The 8809-nt window shown below is 39.2% G+C and overlaps 1 long non-coding RNA gene across 1 annotated transcript; it reads left to right on the top strand.

The window, feature by feature from the left end:
• Window positions 1-2021: 2021 nt before the first annotated feature.
• On the top strand, window positions 2022-6333 carry LOC138054375 (uncharacterized). The gene is made up of 2 exons (XR_011133268.1): window positions 2022-2305; window positions 5856-6333. It is a non-coding gene; the product is annotated as an uncharacterized lncRNA (long non-coding RNA).
• Window positions 6334-8809: the final 2476 nt, after the last annotated feature.

Raw genomic sequence — 8809 nt, 5'->3', positions numbered from 1 at the left:
GAATCGCAATGTAAGGTCGATTTGAGAAGGACAAACTTCTCTCTGATCTTTTCTTTAGCGCTAAATTAACCATACACCACTCACTGTACTTTTGCAGGCCCGAGTATAGGCTACTTGTAGCCTCTTGTTCTATCGTACTTTTGGTCATACAAGTAAAATCGCAAAATCGAAAGTGACATCGATTTTAGCGGCCGCCTGTGATCAAGTTATACCTTGCGTGTTTACTGACAACTCAGGAAACAAAGGATGCATCTGTGACAAAATAACGGCATAACACCTGGTTTTTGTTAGTGCGTTTTTTTTTTCTTTCAAGTGTTATAAAGTTCGACAAGATCTATGTGCGAATTTAACATAAAGATCACAATCGTTGATGCTAGTCCAAGTGTTAGCTGAAGTTAAGCTCCTCCGAATGAGGTTAGTACTTGGATGGGGGACGGCTGCGAAGTCCCCGTGACGGCGATAGCTAATTCGTTTTTTTTAAACTTGATTTCATTTTTTATCTTGTTTGGCAGTTGAAAGCTATTTTCTTATTTTCTTTCTACGTCAAAACGGCGAACAAACTGGTTCCCAAGAAATATTGGAGTACGTATTCGTTCTATGCAAAATGCTTCTAATGAAGTATTCGTTGTATGCAAAATAATAATGTTCACAGTGGAACACACAAGTACGAAGCAAGATCTAGAAATAACGTAGAAAATTCTCCTTACCTTTAAAGCTTGCCTTTCTCAAAGAAAAAGCATCTATCCACTTTATCGAATAGTTTAATACTGAAACAATCATGGCGGGCGGAAAGATTCTATTATAAATGTTTGCTTTCACCATTCTGACGGAAGTGTGTCACGGTGGCCGAGTGGTCTAACGCGCTAGCAGAGAAAAATCGTGATGGCTTGGGAAGTATAGGAGTTCTCCTCGGGGCAGGGAAGTTTGGAAATACCGTAGGGAATATAAATCAGTCCACCCGATCGGAGATTAATTCAATATCCGTGGGGTATGCACATTTGTGACTACCAACAAAAAAAAGACACCAGCCCGGTTTTAAGACGTGGATGCCTTCGGCATTCCACGTAATTAAGTATATTTCTGACAGTTCACATCAAACCCTTTTCGAAAGAACCTTGTCGGTAAACAATAGAGCTCAAAAGAAGCAACAGCTTTCATTCAAATAATTTTTCACTGTCATATTTCCAATTTTTTTTTACCTTTGCTGAGTTGAGTCATAAAATGAATGTAACTTGTCGGACAACTTAGATGCGACTTCAGTAAACACAGTGATGCATTCAAGGCGTTCGATTCCTTCGATGTTCGTTAAATCCATAAAAGAATTGCTATTTGACTTCAGTGTTGTATATAGTACCAAGTTAAAGCTTAATTGATATCAACACAACACTTTTTAAATTTAAAAACATGTTTCGACAGAAACTGCTGTCATCTCCAGTTTAAATTACAAAGTACAGAGTTGAATATATAGTGTGAACCAAAATGCTAATTAGCATTAGTGTTGTGTTGTTTCTTAAAATATCGTTATCCCTGCTACTATCCAGACCTTAATTGATGTCCAACGGCGAAAAATGAAATTGTTGTCGAAGACCATCACTCGTCGCTTTAAAAATTCCAGGTATTTATTTTTCATCGCCTAAGTTGCTTATCCAATTGACGTTCCATTCTTGAGATCCATAAGGGCATATTTTGTTTAAAGATGCACTAAAACGCCATTTGCGTTACAATGACTTTCAACGCCATTCCAGGTTAATAAATAAATGTCCTCCCGTGTGCACCAGAGAAATCTACGTATTACCCCAGCCCCCTCAAACCTAACAAAATACGCACAGAAGACTCTACGCACAATGACACCACTAAGCAGGGGAGTGACAGGCAAGACTTTTACCGACACGGAAAAAAATAAAACGACGAAATTCTACGCAGATTCCGACTTGGTTTGGCAACCCAGTAAAACACCCACGAAATGAAACCGAGATTCCGACTGGGTTTGGCAACCCAGTAAAAAGCGCATATTTCCTGAGTCATGCTGTCGACGCAAACCTCGTTAGTTGTTGATTGGTTCGCACTTGATAACTGCCACTCACTTTTGTCTTTTTTGACATTGAATGGCCATCACTTGGTCCAATATTCGACAGCACGCTTGGCAGCTTGGAGCCTATAAGCCTGTCTCTTTGAGTTCCGGGTTTCACAACTCTGAGGTGCGGCATACCAACTTGATCACTCGTTAGTTTTGAAGGTTCCCAACGACCGAACTACAAGGTGAAAACGCTGTTTGCCTTGGCTTTTCTCTTTTGCTTCTCTTTCGGTAAGTTACCGATTTTCAAGTTTTTAAAGTATTTTTCATAAGGGAAATTAAGCTTAGACCCTCACAGGAGGAGTAATCAATGTCGAAATTTTAAAACTGAATCATAGTCGAACTCTTCAACATTTCACAGTCTCCTCACCAACATTTGTTGTTGACTCAGAAAGCGAACCACTGCTTTCTTATAAGCATTAAAACTTTGACCAAGGTAGCTTCACAGGCTTTCGTCTTTCTGTATGTTGAGGTTCCTCCTTCCGATTAAGGGTTTGCTGTAGTCAATCCGTGCTTTCCTCTTTCCGAAAGTTTCAGTATTAAAACTGATTGTTAACATCAAACACCTCAGGAAACCTAACTTCTCAATAATTCATATGCTTACTAAGAAACAAATGAATAGTTCAAGAAAACCCACGTTAATTGCTTTTAAACTAAGGTTCCATTTTAGTGAACATGTTGACACCCACTCGTTTGGAGAGCAAGCCTAGTTGATACAACAACAATAAGAATCGAGAATCGTCCGTCAACGACCATTTTGGCGGATAGCTCATATTTTGCCCAAAGATACCCTGTAGTGAACTAATTTCAAGAACCACATTTAAAAGTTCCAGCGATTCTTATTTTTTTTGAAATTTTCGAAAATTTGAAAACGCGGTTAAAGTGCGGTTTTCTGTTTGACAAATTGTCCAAAATTTGCCGCGAGAACCAAGCAACGGTGAAGTCTTTAAATGAATTCAATTGGCACCAAACTTGACAAAAATTAAGATCAACTATTCTTGTTCATTTCTACTTCGATACTTTTTACGGAAATGTTAAAATTGTGATTTTCTAAGCTCTTTAAAGAACATCCTCAAAGACCGCATAACATGGCGGCGGAAAATGGGTGATATTTGACGCGATAAAAATGTACCTGGTACCTCATTTTTATTTTTTTTTTTACTTCATATTCTTCAAATATTGCTATTATTCATTTTCTCTGTGAAGTTTTATGCTCGAACTCGGAACGCTTCTCTCCGAAAATATCAGAAATGTTTGTAACCTGAGCGAGCTAAATGACGCGAAATTTGAATTCAAGCTGATGCTAATTATTCATGTAGAATCGTCGAACTGACTAATTTTCGGCTTTGTAGCTTGGAAAGCTTTAAAAAATGCGAAGTTATCCTTCAAAAGTATTAAAAGTGACTGAAAAAAGTATTTAAGGGCAAAAATCCGCAAGTGAACAATATATTACTCAATTCAAACACATTTTAATTTATATTGGTTTATGCAAGTGACTTTTCTATCACGATGTCAAAACTGAAATTAATACGATATTAAATCTGTTCAGCTTTCTGTCAAAAGAGATCGTGATTCACACGACAAGTTAATGTTTTAGGTGCACGAAATGTACTTTACTGTAATGCGAAAGGTATCTAGAATTATTTTTGTAATTGTTTACATTACAAAACGCACGCAGTGTCAGTTTCATTGAAATGCATGTACGACTTGGCGGACCGTTTCATTTCAAGAGCACCCTTTTAAAAGCTAGTAGTAGAGCAAAAATATGACAGAATTTCAAAGAATTTCAAACCAAATCAGTATACATATGCTCAAAAACGAAAACTGAATGTGCGTCAATTGTGCGGTATCAAAGACATAATTTGACATAATGAACGGTTACTACCGAAAGAAAGCTACCTTAAGCAGTACGTCATTTAATGACATGTTTACACTATTACACTGTTTAATGACATGTTTACTTTGGCTAATTATATTCATCCTTATAATATTAGAAACTCATCCAATTGCAATTTTTATATTCCATTAGTTCGAACTAATATACGAAAATTTTCAATCCGCTTCCAAGGCCCTAAATTTTTCAATTTTCTTGACAGTCAAATTAAGTCATTCTGGATCTACCGCTCAGTTTTGCAAAAACCTCAAAAGATTTCTTCTTTATCGTTAGTAGCATCAAATTCTTCGAAGTATTTACGCTTTTGTATTTTTGTGAATAAATGTGTGTGTGTGTGCACTCTTTCGTCTTTTTAATAATATATTGTATTACGTTCCAGTGCTATCTTAAACTTATTTTCCTAGTCTAATTTGAGGAAGCCCATAGCTCCATAAGCTCTTATAGTTTCTTTATGGGCTTCCTCGCCTTTTTTACAATTTTTTGTATTTTCTTTAATAAATCGGATACATTATATGTAATCATGGCAAAAACTTGTGACGCCGATGAATAATAAAGTAGCTGCTATTTCCAAAATGCTGAAATTACCTGGTGATAAATAACCTCGTCTTGGAGAGTAAATTTTTCACTTTGCAGAAACAATGGTCAACCTCAAGAGTTGGGCGATTGTGATCTTTGCTTTGAATTCGCTCATTTATTGTCAAACTTTATAACACTTGACAGAAAAAGAAACTTACGAAAACCCGGTATCTTGCCATCATTTGACAGAGATGCTTCACTGTTTGGCGAGTAAACATGCCGCGGTAACTTAATCACGGCCCCCGGGGGGGGGGGGGGGGGGCTCCCATATGGAACAGACGGGGATGCTCGTCAGAAATTTTGAATTTTACCCCTAAAGGAGACCATCTGGGCGTGGCTCAAGCTTTTTGTGACCCCTAAAGGAGACCAATCTGGGCGTGGCTTAAGCAAATTTTGACCCCTAAAAGAGACCGCTTAAAACACACACAAATACAACATGCGATGAGTTTTAATGATATAAAGACATAATCATCGAATGCTTTTATCTAAACGTAGTTTTTAAAAGCCAAATTTGACTTCTGTTTCTCTTCGGGTAATTCTGTTTCTTCGCGGAACCCTAAACGAGACCTTGGCGGCTTAAAATAAAATATTGGCGCTTTGCATGGAACACCCTAAGCGAGACCAAAATCCAAAATTTACACCCCTAAGCGAGACGACGAGCATCCCCGGGATCAAGGCGATTATTTGTGCAGCCGAAAGTACAATAACACAATTGAACGTGGCAAAAATCTCCCAAAATGTTTGTGGCTTATCGTAATTTTTTATATTGTATATTCACGGTTCAAAATTAATGTTGTTTCATGCTGTAAATATGTTATTCTCGAGCGACCGTCCTGGAAACTTTCTGCTGCTCTCTAAAAACTGTGTATCAATATTTATTTACTTTTACTTTTGCATCAATATTTGTTTTTGCATAAAACCCGGGAACTCAAAGAGACAGGCTTATAGGCTCCAAGCTGCCAGGCTAAAGGTGAATTCACATACATACAGACTCCAGGAGGTTCCCATATTAGGCAAAGTAAATCTTGGAATCTCATCGGACAGAAGACTCACTGAAAGGACAATAAGAGCATCCGTCCCACCTTTTAACCGATTTTCTGCATCTATCCTGGGCATCCGTAGCCCAAAACAGTTAAGAATAGTTTCTGGCACTAAAACTGTCTTTTCACCTGAGAACATTTAGACTTAATAGTCTCCTCAGGCGCGGCTGCTTGGGGCAAACATACAACGCTGTCTTACTAGCTCAATTACGACAGCTTTCAGGGCTGTGCAGCATGAGTTGTTTCTGATAAGTTTTCTTTTCCATTGCAGCTTCTGGACTCAAGTGCAACGTCTGTGACAGTACCACAAGTCTGGAGGACTGCGACAAGGGTAAAAAGGAGATAGACTGTGGTTCCAACTTTGATCGCTGCCTTACGTTCACCACGGATTTTAGTACCTCTGTTGGTGAATTCAAGAATTTCGCCAGATCTTGTCAAACCAAGGCATACTGCGATACTTCCGAAACACTATTAAAACCATGCAACGATGCTGGTGGAAAATGCAAACTAGATTGTTGCGACACAGATCTCTGCAATGGTGGTTCAGCGCCCGTGGTCAGCGTCCTGCTGATGGTGGCATGCGCAGCTATGTCCCTTTTGCGTTAAGTGAAAAGGACGGAGATCTCAAGTGTGCAGCATTTATCATAATTGGATACTTCATGATAAACTAATAATGGTAATAATTACATAGTGAATAGCGTGAAAATTAAAAGGACTTTAGTACGGTTGCATTAAACACTGAGGGAGCACCTTTCGTAGACCAGATGAAGGCATATAATTATTATCTCTTGGCGAGAAATTAAACGAGTTCCATTTAACTTTTGTTTAATTTGACACCTATCAAAATAACAATACAACCTTAAGCTTTCCTTGGTACCACCATTCTCGCTTCAGCAGAACCTAAGTCATTCCTTCCCTTAACCCCCCTCCCCCCCCACCCCCCCACACCTTGCCCCTCACTCTCATCAACCCCCTCCATGAAAATGGAGGAATGATCTGTCAAAGTGCTTTCAAAAGAGTTATTTCCTCCCACGCGCACGATCAATGTATGGCGTGGCATAACATTACGACACACATAACATGCGCAGTAAGGAAGGGCTAACAGCGTCCTACACTCTGTTGTTATTGGTTAACCTTTTCCTTTTCTGATTAATTGGACGAAATTCTAGTAGGCCACGCCCTTGCGAAATGATACCCCAGTTTTTTGGGAATTCCTAGAAATTCCCAACTTTTCCCACGTATGCATATACGCCAAGCCTGAGAAGCTTGGATTTTTTAGGAATTGATGATTATGGTCTCTCAACAGGCTTGGAATTCCTAGGAATTGCAAGGAAATTCCACTCAATGATTCAACTTTAGTGAGTCAAAACTCTTGAGAATTTTGTGCAATAGTACTGAATGTGCCAGTGACACAACAATCAAAGTTTAAGTGCCCTTTTAGGAGTTGATTTTATCTGGTGTCTTAAAAAAATTAGCTTAACTTCAACCTTAAATACATGTATAACACTCTTATTCAAAGCATGCCAATGTGAATGTGATATCTTTCGAGTTAATTTACTGTTTGGCGGAGCCGGGGGGGGGGGGGGCTGGGGGGCTTTAGTTCCCCCAATTTCAAGCAAAAAATAAAAATAAGAAGTAAAACATCTGTCATTTTACGGTTGATCTACGTTAATTTATTTGATATCTCGTCGAGAATTCTGAAAGCAGCATTTCCGAGCTTCAAGATTTCAAAATTTTCTGGCGTAGACTTTCCCAAGAACCCCCTACAAGTTAGGGTCTTCGACGTTAGCACCCCCAATACAAAATACGCTCCGCCGTCCCTGTACTTAGCTTAAGCAATGTCCTTTAAAGGCTCCAAACTGTGAACATTAAATCACTCTGTACACGGAGAAATGCATTCTGATGTATTCTATAGATTGTGAGAAATATCATCAACGGATTACCTTAGTTGATGCTCTCATAATCGGCCTTATTCGAAAAGGAACACGATACATTACTCTTGAAAATTACACACTCCAACTCAGTACTTAATCCTTTCAATGAACTCCAGTATCTTTCGAATCTTGCTCAATCTCGTTCCCAGAGTCTCCGTTCCCCTTAACAAGCAGGTCGGGAAACGAGAAACCCTGGGATAATCTGTTTCGAATCATTCTCGTTCCCTGAGCTGCGATCCTAGCTGCGATTGTAGCTCTAAGAACGAGAATGGGGACCTGGTAGGGCCGATTTACACGGTAAGATGTTCGTCGCATGCGTCAAGCTTACGACAGGCCTACAACTTGTTTACGATGTCGAGTACGTCGGGAAAAAAAATGTTGCAATAATCGCAATCGCATGCGACAAAAATCGTACCGTGTAAATCGGCCCTTAGGACTTCGTCACGCGTTCCTTCCCCACGAGCGTCTGCTTAAACGAGCCGGAATCTACGTAGACCAATCACAACGGACTAGTGCACTTTAGTCAAAATTAAGAATGCCAAACTGAATGGGGTATCATCACGCATCATGTCTAAATTGAATTGGCAATGTTGGGTGGCACACTTTCGAACCGAATGGTGTATTAGCGTAGGTTGAGAGACACATACTTGCAAACTAAATGGGGCATAACAAAGTTGAATGTATCACAACCAAAGTGAATGGCTCATCGCGAATGGCGTTCTTGGCAGTACTCAGGGGACCTGGGTTAGCATCAAGCTGACCTCATTAGAATGCATAAATGAACAGATCGTAAACTTGCCGTATCATTCACGCAGGTGCGAAAGCACAAGAAACAGTGTGCCTTCAAGATAACTATCCCTTTATTGAGCACACAAAAAATGGTTTCAAAACAAAACGTGCACGACAGGTTTCCTCTCCTCTCCCCACAACATCTCTAAGGACATGGAATTAATTCGTATCGAAAAAATATATTCTAACAAAGACTCGATCCGTAAGGCCAGAGAAGCTTTTTTAATTTTAAAAGGCAGAACAATTGATCCCAACGGTCTTAATATACGCGAAGAAACGTAATAGATTTCAGTTTATCACATTTTTTCCAGTATTACGTCAGCATCGATTTACTATATATATATATGTACATAGAAGCAATTCAATGTAAACTCTTATTGTACCTGAAGAAGGGTGGTTTGGCCGACCGAAATATTGGAAGGCGTTTTATAGAATTCGAACGTTCGATGACTATGATCCCTGATATACGAAAAGTCAGTTCTTTCGTCTTCGCCTCTTTGCC

The sequence above is a fragment of the Montipora capricornis genome, chromosome 6 (genome assembly GCF_036669925.1).
Source record: "Montipora capricornis isolate CH-2021 chromosome 6, ASM3666992v2, whole genome shotgun sequence".
NCBI classification, from domain to species: Eukaryota; Metazoa; Cnidaria; class Anthozoa; order Scleractinia; family Acroporidae; genus Montipora; species Montipora capricornis.
The sequence above is the reverse complement of the archived record's forward strand: the minus strand, read 5'-3'. Positions and strand labels throughout refer to the sequence as shown.